Raw genomic sequence first — 13,282 nt, 5'->3', positions numbered from 1 at the left:
GGGATAAAAAAGAAAAGCTTATTATTACAAATATTATGTACTATGTTCAAAATTCAGTTTTTCTGATCCTGTAGAGAAAGAGGGGGCACATCTGAACAGTTTTTCTATATACATTTTTTATTTACATCCATTATCAATTTTTTTTAACTTTAAATGGCACAAAATCATAAGACATTGCTTAATAAACACCTCAGAATTTTATATTTGCGGAAATTATATATATCTGAAACATAAATTAAGTCAGAACTAACTCTTGTAACATGTTCAAAACTGTCCCATGTATGAGGTACCTTTGACTAGATATGGGGCACTTTTGAACAATGTCCAAATCTGTTAAAGAACTAATTAACGCTAAAAAATATTATGTAAAGAGCATTACTATGGTTACAATGCTTACGTTATTTTTTCTTTAAAAGTACTGAAGTGCACATTAAAGTGTTTCATTGTCACAGTGCAAGCACTTCTTCCTGAATTCTCCGGTTGTGTGAATTTATATAATTTTTTTCTGTCTTACTATACAGTCTTCAGTTTTAGGATGTGTGTGTCAAAATCTCCACATAAACCTGACATTGCCCATCTACCTCTTCCACTTGTCCAACATAGAGGACTTTGGTTCCCTTAATTAAATTTATACGAAAACCGTCCACGCTATTGAAAAACATTTGTGCCTCACCATTTGACGGGTTAAAAAATAATATAATGAAATATATTATAAATAATAATTGTAGGCCTCAAGAAATGGATTCGGAACAACTCAAAATCTGTACTTCAGTGGCTGACCATGATAATATCTTTGAAAAAATTGGAGTGCAAAATGTCAAAGGACTTTATTGTCAAACGCCTGGCATTAGAAAACGACAACAACAACATAATTGCAGGCCTAATTAAATGGTTACAATTAAGTTTGGTATATAACACACGTTAGTACTAGTTATTTTAGCCTTTCCTTCCCATTTTAAGAAAACCCCTATTTAAGGAAAAGAAAAGTAATCTCTTAGAGATTCGTGAAAAAGGGATTCTACTTACTGATGGGTAGAATCGAAAAATTTTAAGAATCATATAATCTGTTCTCGAATAGTATTAATAATCGAATAATTTAATCGAATAAAAGTTCTCGAGTACTTTTATCATTCGAATAACGATTTGATTACTCACTGGCAGGGTCTCGGTTCTCTTATCCAACATCCAGCATGACAGCGATAACAATAGCAGTGACAGCAGTGTATTGTGCAAGTACAGGAGTTTATATTGTTTATTATTCTAATCTCATGCTGTAGCTATCTGGAACTTCTGATAAAGATGTTATATTCCCGCGTTCCGTAATTAAACGACAGAAAGAAAGAGGAGAGTGGTGAGACAGAGAGAGACGATCTGGACCAAGTCTTTATTGCACGCAACTATCTCATGTTTGTGGGCAAAGTTAGCCAAATGTATACGATTGATGAGCAATCAGTGTTCTCGAGAACTTCTGTTCTCATTCTTCACTTCTCACAGCATCTACCATCTGAGCAAAGTATTCGAATACTTGTTCACGATTCGAGATAAATCTCGAGAACTTACAATAAATAATCGAATAATTCGTATTTTTTTTTTACAAAGACTCATATCACTACCTATCACTAGTTCTATTGTAATTTTTTATTAGATTATCTATCGACATGGACAAAAATCACGATCCTATTCGCAAAAATGACCGAATAAGAAGGTGTTAGATTTCTGGGGAAACGACATTTTTCTGAGAAATCTACGAACTTTCCACCAATGTGGTAGTACACTTTTTTGTTATATTCAACATGATCTATTCGCTCTAAAAATCTGCAGATTTATTTCACTTCCACCATACAGACTATATATACATGATGGCAAGCACTGTCAGCTATACAACCAAGCTAGACATTTCCATTCTTACTTGTCTTGATATTTCCATGAGACCTGTAGAGACCTGTAGAGGTGTGACATCAAACACGTCAAGGAGAGTAGACGAAGATTCTCCATTTGAATCATACCACTGAACCACTTTGTACATACGACCCTCATCTGAAATGCAGACACATGAACATGGTAATTCTCATCGACTGTAAAACATTTAACCATTGTACAAGAATCTTTCAGCTTCTGTACCACCCTAAGATTAAATTATGTAATTAGCAGTGCCCCTTTGTTTTTATTCCACACTAGCCGTACCCGTGCGCTCCGCTGCACCTGTTAGAAATAAATGAAGAGTCCACTGCAAGAATGATGGATGTCGTTTGGAAAACATTTTTCAGGAGAAGCAATTGAAAGTTTGAAATGCTTAGCGCTCAAAGCTAAACTGTGATTTTCCGATCATTACTGGACAATGACTATCGGTGTTAATGTCATATAACTCTCTATGTACATTCTATATGTCTTAAGCTATGCATTGACAGTCTTGGTTCATTTTCGACAAGAAAGTGACATCCATCATTCTTACAGTGGACTCTTCAAATATAAAGTAATTACATAATTAAAATAGGACGTTTGATCCAGGGAACATTCATGTTTGATAGAAGGATAAATCGTTTAATATGTTACTTAATTTAAATTGTATTTAAATAATTAAATTGAGGTCATTTTGGTCCAGAGAGCAATCATTTGGTGCAATGACAATATTCCTTTAACATGTTTCTTAATTGTTATTTCATGCAACCACAGTTTGATGAAGATTGGCATATCATTTAGTTTTAATGTGTATACTTTATATTACTTGCTATATGTTTCAGAAGTTACTGTAATAACATTGTAGAATTATGTCCATCTAGAGAAACTACACTTTCCAGTGTGAAATAATAATTAAAAAATTAATTAGCTTCCGATATTACTTCATACAAACACAGAAACATTCTCTTAGGCTATGTTTAATAGCTTTTGATAGTTGTTGTCCAAGGCCCCTTATAGACGAAGTCATTTATTTTTATTTCAGTACAGCGCTTTAGATGGCGTTGTTGTTGTCATTTTAAAACTCATTTATCTCATTAAATATCAGTGCTATCACAATTTTGTATAGAATGAAACTTATCGGTAATTAATTTTTAAAGAAACTTTTGCTATGTAATATTTTTCATGACAATCAATAATAAGCGAGATATTTCGATTTATTTAATTCATGCCCCCTTATAACCCCCTTTTTAAATAAAGTATTTTGAATGCCATATAGCCTAAAATCTAAGTTACAACGAACTTGATTTATATTTCAATTTTCATATAAATCGGTTCAGCCATTATCGCGTGAAAAGGTAACAAACATACAGACAGACATACAAACAAACATTTCAAAAAAGCGATTTTCGGTTTCAGGATGGTTAATCATATATGTTAGGACCAATTATTTTTGGAAAATCGAAAATTACCAGAAAAATTTTGGCTACAGATTTATTATTAGTATAGATTTCTTTAAAGTATGGGATAGTCTGAATGTATAAATCACAGAAGTGACTAGGGGTTTCATTTATTTATGACAGTGATATGTGACAAATCTTTAAAGATAAACAAGAGTACTTACTGTAAATGAAGTGGTGAGAATCACATAGTCCAAAGACAAAATTTCACTGGAGAGCATATTAAAAGTTTCGAAGCCAATGCTATTAGGTGCGGTATCATAATTTCTTCAGTATATACTTACGTTATTTGTTAAGTAAATGTTATAATATTTTTATTAGTAGCTTCCCCATTTACGCAAGAGGTCGGCAAAATTAAAAAAAATGGCCATTTTGACGTTCCAAAACAGACTTTTTTCTAAGGAGAATGAAGCGGCTCAGAGGCCCACACTTTTAACTGTAGGATCCCCGCATCTTCCCTAGTAATCACTGCAAAAACTGGACTGGATGCAGCTCTGTATTCCCCCTTGACTTACTTCTTACACGATAGTATCAAAATGGCAATCACGAACACTTTCTGATTTTCGAGAAAAAAAGGGGAAGGGTATATATAAACCACTATTCTGCCGACATTCTAGCCGCCATAACTCCGCAGTACGTATAGCTACAACAGAGCCGATGAGTGCGTTGAATACAGCTCGTCGAACTCTATCCTCAGAATAAAGGACAACTCTCTATCCCCGCGCGTTTGGTCGGGAAAGCCCGGCAAAATTGCAAAAAATGGTCATTTTGACCTTCCAAAACCGACTTTTTTCTACACAAGGAGAACGAAGCGGCTCAGAGGCCCGCCCTTTTAACTATAGCATCCCAGCATTTTCCCTAGTAATCACAGCAAAAATCCAGCAAATCCGTCGCACTTTTTTCTAGAACCAATTTTTGGGTACCTAAAATATTTGAGCACCTAATTAGGGAAATAATGGCCATACCGAGGAACGGGATGCGGCCCTGTATTCCCCCTTGACTTACTTCTTACACGATAGCATCAAAATGGCAATCGCAAACACTTTCTGATTTTCGAGAAAAAAATGGGTAAACCACTATTCCGCCGACATTCTAGCCGCCATAACTCTGCAGTACTTATAGCTAGAACAAAGCCGATGGGTGCGTTGAATACAGCCATGGCTCTCTTTAGGAAGGCCGGCCAGGCAGAAGTGGCAATGCAGCGGGCAAGGCATTCTCTTCTGTCCTCTCAGATCGAGGGTCCTTTTAAACTCCTTGTTTCAGCTGTTACATAATTCGGAAACAATAGGAGTTCTAGCAGTGTCAAGATATGAGTTAGCAGCCGGTCTCAAAGTTTACATTTTAATTTAATTGTGTATTATGCCTGAAAAGTGTGTCGTTCCAGGCTGTAATAATAATTACTGTAGTTCTATCAAGACAGAGGGATACATCCGCAGTTTCCGTATACCAAAGGATCCAACTCGGAGAAATGAATGGATTCGTGCTATTCCTCGATCTGATTGGACACCATCTGACAACTCCGTTGTTTGCATAAAACATTTTCATACAAACGATCTTCGCTTTGTGGAAAAGTATAAGGACAAGGATGGCAATGCGTGTGTATACCCCCTAAGTGCTCCAGTTTTACACGAAGATGCTCTTCCAAAAATTTTCCTTAATTTACCACAATACTTGAGCGAATTCAGCTCCAAAAAGCGTAAAAATCCCGACAAAAGAAGAAAAGAATAGGAAGAAGCATAAATATTGCGTCTTGAAGTGGAAAATAGGATAGAAGATTTCAAAACTTTCTGTGAAAACGTGAGTGACAAATTCAAACTTTCTGATTGGAATATTTTCAAAAATAATAATTGTTGTATCTTGTACAAATTAGATGTAGTTTCTACACCCAGAATTAATTGTAGTATACGTGTACATAATGATTTATTGTTGAAGTCCATATAAAGGGTGGTATAATTCCCCATACATTTCTCCCTGTATTAAGAAATGGAATACTTAAAGAGTGGTCACAAATTAAAGCATTGATGGAGTATTGTGAAGAACACAGTTTGCAAAATAGTGAGAAACATTTACTGATATCTCAGATAACCGATGGTTTACAGAAGCTAAAAACCGAAATTGATGACAATGCCAATGACAATAGTATCCTGATTAAATTAAATATCCTGCAGGACCAGTTTTCTTTGCTGTTTAAGACTGTTCCGCATTACAGTGTTCAATGTATTTTAAATGCATTTTTAATTTACATGCAGTCAGTAAAATGCTACAATGCTGTAAGGGTAAATGACATAATGACACTTCCACATCCTAGACTTCTACAAAAATTATCTGCATCATTCTCCATTTCCCCCAAAACAGATCTAGAAAATAATAAGTTCCTTGCACGCATGTGCGAAAAACTTTCAGATGCAGACAAAATTGTAAGTTTGCAAATTGACGAAATTCACTTAAAACAAAGTTTGGATTTCAAAAATGGCAACTTATTTGGCACTGCAGAGAACAAGGCACAAGATATGGCAAAGACAATACTAGCATTTTTAATTAGTTCAGCTTTTGGTCATTTAAAAGAAATTGTGAAACTTGTATCTGTAAAACAACTTAAAGGTGATAAATTAACAGACTTGACAAAGAATGTAATGACACAGGTAATTAATGCTGGTTTCAAAATACTTTGCATTATAACTGACAATAACAGAGTCAATAGAGTAATGTTCCACGAATTGACTGAAGATTCAGAGTCTAATTACTATTTTACCTTTGGTAACAATCCATGGAAAATTTATGTTCTCTACGACAGTGTCCATATTTTTAAAAATATAAGAAACAATTGGCTAAATTTAAAAGATTCAGACAAAACTTTCCATGTTCCATTTTGGCCGGCATTGCCGAATATATATCAATCTGATGCTGAGATTTCGAAAGATATTTCTGTATGCGAAGCAAAATTTTCTGATTTGCGAGAATTACAAAGGAAAGAGACAGACATGATAGTGAAAACCGCCCACAAATTAAGCCAAAAGACTCTCAATCCAAACACTTTTGAGAGGCAAAAAGTAAATTTAGTGGTAAATGTGTTCAATGAATATACTGTCACTGCTTTGCACAAGAATAACTACTTAAGCACAACATATTTTATCAGGGTTATATTACCATGGTGGTCAGTTGTAAATGTAAAGTGTGCTGTTGTGCATATTTTTAGGCACAACCCTTTGAAAGAGCCATTTAGTAGTGTTGGTGATTCAAGACTGAAGTTCTTGGAACATTTCATGCTGTGGTTAGAAAAATCAAAAGAAATTAGTGGTAATAATCCTCTTCGGGGATGTTTGACCAAAGATACTTATAATGCCCTTTATCATTGTACTTATGTTTTAAAAGAAATTATTAGCTACTCATCAGCTAATTTTAATGTAAAGTATGTTTTGACAGGAAAGTTTCAAACAGATAATCTGGAACGTCGATTTAGTCAATACAGACAATTGAGTGGCGGTAATTACAATGTCACTGTTACGCAAGTATTGGAGTCTGAAAAAAAATAAGGGTCTAAAGTGTTCTAGGTTTACATTCTGCCAGATATGGTAAAATTTCTTTTTGTGATAACAGATTGGAAAAACAAACTGAATTAATATGTGGGGAACCTGATAATATTGATGAGTTTAAAGAACTTTTAAATGTGAATTATGTCGATAATTTAAAAATGGATGATTCAGCTTTTCTTTATATTTGTGGTTATGTAACTTTCAAATTATGTTTTAATTTGAATTGCGATGTATGTGTGAAATAATGTAAAAACACACATGAATGCACTGATACGTATATTCAATGTCTAAATAGAGGTTGGCTTTCAGTCCCCTCTGATTTTATCTTGTGTGCAGGTAAGTATAGTAGTATAGTATAGTATAGTATAGTATTTATTAGCTGTCATTATAGCAAAAGCTAACGACATTGTCAAATTACACGTGTGAAATTATAGTGCAAAAATGAAAATTATTCTATTACAACACTAAACATAAAACAAAATGATCACAAATACTCCTTAGAGTTTACAATTGAGAGTCAAGATTATCAAAAATAGGCTACTATCTAGATGAAAATTGTAACACACTGATCACAAATATTTTTGATTTGATTAACAATTTATGAGAATTTCCTAATATATTACAAAATAATACAATTCAGAGAAAGAAACCTAAAAAATATCAACAGCTTGATTTTCTGATTCAAAATATTCTTGTACAGAATAGAATGGGTTTCTAAGAAGCCACGTTTTCACTTTGACTTTGAATATGTCAAGTGACACTTCCTGTGCTTCCTGTGGTAACATGTTGAACATTCTACAGCCCAACATGTTAGGACTACTTTTAACTTTGGATAGTCTGCAAAATGGTATGTCCAGTTTTTCTTTATTCCGAGTATTATACTCATGTTTATCCATCCTACTGGTGAAGCCATAAAGATTTTTCTTGATGTAAAGAAGGAGTTCCAGAATATATTCATTAACAACTGTTAAGATGGACTCCTGTGGTTTACAATGTGCTTTGCTTGGTACTTCTGTGATAATTCTTATTGCTTTCTTCTGAATCTGTAGGACTTCAATAAGTTTATTGCTGTTTCCCCACACCAGGATTCCATACTTCAATATGCTATGAAAAAAAAGCAAAATAAACACTTCTTAGGTACTGCCCGGGTATTTTATCTCTAATTACTCTTAAGAGGTACAGGACTCTGGACAGTCTCCGAGAGATGTATTCAATGTGGCAATCCCAGGTTAGTTTTGTATCAAGATGGATACCAAGTAACTTTACTGCCTTTTCTTCAGACCCTTCTTCTTTTTTCAATGACAAAATTAATTTTTGAGTCTTCTCCTCGTTTAAAATGAACTTATTTGCTCTGAACCATTCTGCTGTATTTGAGGTTAGCTGACGCAGTTCTGCTGCACTAGTCGAGCATGTTATAAAAGAAGTGTCATCTGCATATAATGTTGATTTGGCCATAATGTTGTAACTTAAATCATTTACAATAATTAGGAATAAGAAAGGTCCTAAGATGGGACCCTGTGGGACACCATGTTGCATTTCTCCTTCAAAAGACCTGATCCCTTGAATTTCTACTATTTGTTTTCTACCAGACAGATATGATGAGAGGAGATCCAACTCCCTTCCATTTATACCATAGTATTGTAGCTTAAGTCTTAAAATGTCATGTGAAACGCAGTCAAAAGCTTTTGTTAGGTCGCATAACGTGATCTCAGAGTACATTTTATCTTCAAAACCATTGTATGCTGATTCCAGCAGTGATAAGATAGCATCAACTGTTGTTCTACCTTTACGAAAACCAAACTGCGTATGACACAATAAGTCATTTCCTTCAAAATAATTTGCCAATTGAGTCTTCATTACACATTCTAACACTTTTCCGAAACATATTGTGGCAATTTTCCAAGCATTAATTGGAGCCAAATTTGAAAGTAATTTCTTGTTATCAAAGAACCAGAAAAGTATTGTACATAATTTATCTAAGAAGGCATTATCTGCAGATGAAGGTCTTTGTAATATTATAAATGATGTGTGCAGTAGCGGCTCGTCGTAAAGAAAATAGGTGAAGTGCTGTTCACATACACAAATGCATGAACAATTTTGCTAATATAATGAGAAGGCCTAGTATTCGTAAACTATGTACAATTTTAATAGTTCTAGAACACATGCAAAAAGGAAAATTAATTTATTTCAGGACTCACCCAATTTCTTGCATACAAAGTCAATCCTCCTATCTTTTAAAGCAGCAAACCTGTCGATGATGTCTTCATAAAATGTCTGACTTTAACTGAGGGTGGACATTATATTTATACGCAAAGCTATGGGGCTAATGATGAAAGTCTCTCCTGTTATGTGGCATTCCAAATGATATGTTCAATCTTTTCAAAGAGAAAAGCTTCTTTCATCGGAATAATTTAAGTTATTTCATACAACTTCTATATTTTTAGCACTTTTTAGAACAAAGAACAAATGGAATTGTAGGACGTCCAGAATTTAAAACATCTTTTCCATCCTCATGTTTATGTATGCAAAACGGCATTTCCAATATTTTACAAACCGCGCCATTTTCGGGATACATATTTCGCACTAATTTATTAATATTTTCCATGTACTGGTACCTGAGCATTTGCATAATAGCACTATAGTGATTAAACATACAATATACACTATGATGTAGGATTAATACTATATATACACATATCACTAATATACTCTTACTTACATACTTACTTAAAAATGGCTTTTAAGGAACCCGAAGGTTCATTGCCACCCTCACATGAGCCCGCCAGCGGTCCCTATCCTGAGCAAGATTAATCCAGTCTCTATCATCATATCCCACCTCCCTCAAATCAATTTTAATATTATCCTCCCATCTACGTCTCGGCCTCCCTAAAGGTCTTTTTCCCTCCGGTCTCCCAACTAACACTCTATATGCATTTCTGGATTCGCCCATACGTGCTACATGCCCTGCCCATCTCAAACGTCTGGATTTTAAGTTCCTAATTATGTCAGGTGAAGAATACAATGCGTGCAATTCTGTGTTGTGTAACTTTCTCCATTCTCCTGTAACTTCATCCTGCTTAGCCCCAAATATTTTCCTAAGCACCTTATTCTCAAACACCCTTAACCTATGTTCCTCTCTCAGAGTGAGAGTCCAAGTTTCACAACCATATAGAAGAACCGGTAATACAACTGTTTTATAAATTCTAACTTTCAGATTTTTGGACAGCAGACTGGATGATAAGAGCTTCTCAACCGAATAATAACAGGCATTTCCCATATTTATTCTGCGTTTAATTTCCTCCCGAGTGTCATTTATATTTGTTACTGTTGCTCCAAGATATTTGAATTTTTCCACCTCTTCGAAGGATAAATCTCCAATTTTTATATTTCCATTTCGTACAATATTCTGGTCACGAGACATAATCATATACTTTGTCTTTTCGGGATTTACTTCCAAACCGATCACTTTACTTGCTTCAAGTAAAATTTCCGTGTTTTCCCTAATCGTTCACTAATATACTCTAAATACATTAAATAATAAGTTAATAAGTACTAAACTACATGTGTACATTTACGTGCGCGTTAAACTTTCAAGTACAAAAGCTGGAACAAAACTGGCAAACTCATGAGTAGAAATAATACACGCGGTGGAAAACAACTTTTAAACTTTACGAATGTATGTGGCATGCATTCCTGATTAAATAACATATAGCCAGCTAATTTACCGCTGCATGACTGGCTGCTTAGACACAAGGAATGAGGATACTTTTCTCGAGTCAGGTAGTAGGCCTACATACTGTAAAATTTCACAGCCCTTCAACAATAGCCCCCGGCCTTGGAGACCAGGTTCAACCCTTCTGTACCGTTAGATCTGCAAACTGGTTACTCCACCTACAAAAAGTCTGACAGTTCTCCGTAACTGAAAGACTCAGAAATGCACTTCACTCACACAATCTTTCTTTAGTGCGTGACGTCACATTACCATGGAAACCAAGTGCTGTATGAGAATGGGAGTCCAAATATTTTCACTTCTACAGTATTATAGGTTTCATTAGACACCGCTCGGTACTCGTAACAGTTGACATTATTCTATTCAGCGGACGGTTACAGGTACTATTTATATAACTAAATACTGTTAATAACGACTGAAAATAAAACTTTTTTTTTATTTTAGAAATACGGAACCGGTAATAATAACTAGAATTAATTATTAATACGAGATAAAATTGTGTTTTACACGTAAATAGGTGATATGGTACTTCACCTGTTTATGTGTAAAACGCAATTTCATCTCGTATTAATAATTAATTGTAGTTATTACCTGTAACGGTATTTCTAAAATAAAAGAAGTTTTCTTTTCAGTCGTTATGAACAGTGTTTAGTTGTGTAAATAGTACCTGTAGCCGTCCGCTGAATAGAAGAATGTCAACTTTACTGTTACGAGCGCCGAGCGGTGTCTATTAGAACTTACAATACTGTAGAGGTGAAATTATTTGGGTTCCCATTTTCATACAGCACTCGGTTTCCATGGTAACGTGACGTCACTCACTAAAGAAAGATTGTATGAGTGAAGTGCGTTTCTGAGTCTTTCAGTTACGAAGAATTTTCAGACTTGTAGGTGGAGTGACCAGTTTGCAGATCTAACGGTACTAATAATAGAGAAGGGTTGCTGTTTAAGAAAAATAGGTTAGAGATATCCTTCCGAAAGATCCAGGAAGGTGAGTTTATAGAATATAATATATATTTTATGAAAATAATATATAAACCTTATGTATTTCATATTTCAATAATGGAAGGAAGGTGTTAATTTTTTCAAAAGAACACGATATCGAAAGTACAATACATTTTATGGTCTGCTAGGGAAAGAGTCTGTGATGAGGCGATAGTAGCGATCCTGGTGGTGAGCAACTATCTATGGATGCGTATTTCAACTGTTTACGTTTGCATATTTACTAAGTATTAAGCTTCGTGACTGTATATACAGGGACATCATTTTATTTTTACTTCAATTTTTATTGTACCTGAGTTTTTGAATGTACTTCACTCCCACCCCTTCTACTAATGAAGTTCCAACTGTCCTCCAGACAGAATCAAGGCTGATTATAGTAAACAGCACTGAGTTACTGAGTATAGTACGTTCCAGAAATATGTTCGCGTTTTCCAGTGACGAAAGAACTTTTAATATTGAATCATATTTTCGCACAGGTAATGTCCGTTTGCCTACGTCGCATCCCGATTTCCCCCACCTACTTCTGCACGCCCCTCTGTAAAAGCAGGGCTGTCTTAGCTCTTTTCTGAAAACATTAATTTCTGTTAGGAATTGGACGTTTACGTAATATTATACAACTGTTTAAAATAACTTAAATAAAAGGGCCTCGTTAAGTAATTAACTGTCACGTGATTTCCCTCCTTTCTACGATCCTGCGGCATAACCACTTGGACGGACAGTAGATAGCATGTCTGAGTAATTTTATCTGTGCGGGTCGGGCAGAAGTGAAGATTGAATTTACAGTACATAAGGTACTCTTTTATAGAGTAGGTACAGAATTATTTCAACATGAGTTACTAGTACGAAGGACGAAACTGGTAATTGGAATTAGATGCAATAGTCTATAGTGCGATAATATGCACAAAAGAACTGAAGCCTGTAGGCTCTCGAAATGAACGGCTACCATTTTCAAAAATGTGTTTAAATATCCTTATTATGATTATTTTTCAATTTAACTTCATTCTATATATTGTACGCTAATGTGCTGTAGACAGTATAATATACAATGCATAATGAATACGTTCGCATGGATAGCTCAGTTCGTGAGTAAAAACACTTATTCTTAATACAGTACTGCATTTTGATTAAATAAAAACCTAATGAAAATTATCGAACTCAAAATCGCGATATTTCTTAGTTTACGTAAATGGATGAAGTACTTTTCTTCCCTCTTATACCTAGTAAAGTGATTTATTTGTGTTTTACGCCAGTATCATCGAACTCCAGTCTTGGAAGGGGTTAGCGAACGGTGCTTCCGGTTCTCTAAAGGTATAGCCAGGTTAATATTAAAAATGTTAGTAAAAATAAAATGATGTCCCTGTACTAGACTACGATATCACAATCTGACCTAAAAATGCAGTGAAGTATGAGCAGAGAGACGAAAAGTGAACCAACTTGTAAGTACTGAAGAATAAATCCGCAAAATCTGTCGCAGAACAAAAAACCGCATAGGGATTACAGCCGCAATAGATATGTAGTGACGTCAACATACTCTAAAAGAGATCATGGTTCTCGAAGGACAACAGAATAATAAAGGAGCAGATATAGTAGGAGTTGTAGTGTGTTACTTGCCATGGAAATGATCATTTTAGTGAATCGTATTTCAGTACCAAAATATATTGATG

At 34.8% G+C, this 13,282-nt stretch overlaps 1 protein-coding gene across 8 annotated transcripts in view; it reads right to left on the bottom strand.

The window, feature by feature from the left end:
* The window catches only part of LOC138699485 (ankyrin repeat and protein kinase domain-containing protein 1-like), a 113,436-nt gene that overhangs the window by 14,097 nt on the left and 86,057 nt on the right, over positions 1–13,282 (bottom strand). For all 8 annotated transcript variants that reach the window (XM_069825401.1, XM_069825398.1, XM_069825399.1 and 5 more), the window contains one exon: positions 1,910–2,037. The gene's annotated coding sequence lies outside the window, so the exon portion shown is untranslated. The remainder of the gene's footprint in view (positions 1–1,909; positions 2,038–13,282) is intronic.

The sequence above is a fragment of the Periplaneta americana genome, chromosome 5 (genome assembly GCF_040183065.1).
Source record: "Periplaneta americana isolate PAMFEO1 chromosome 5, P.americana_PAMFEO1_priV1, whole genome shotgun sequence".
In the NCBI taxonomy this organism is placed as follows: domain Eukaryota; kingdom Metazoa; phylum Arthropoda; class Insecta; order Blattodea; family Blattidae; genus Periplaneta; species Periplaneta americana.
Note: the sequence above shows the minus strand (reverse complement) of the source record. Positions and strands in the feature narration are given on the sequence as shown.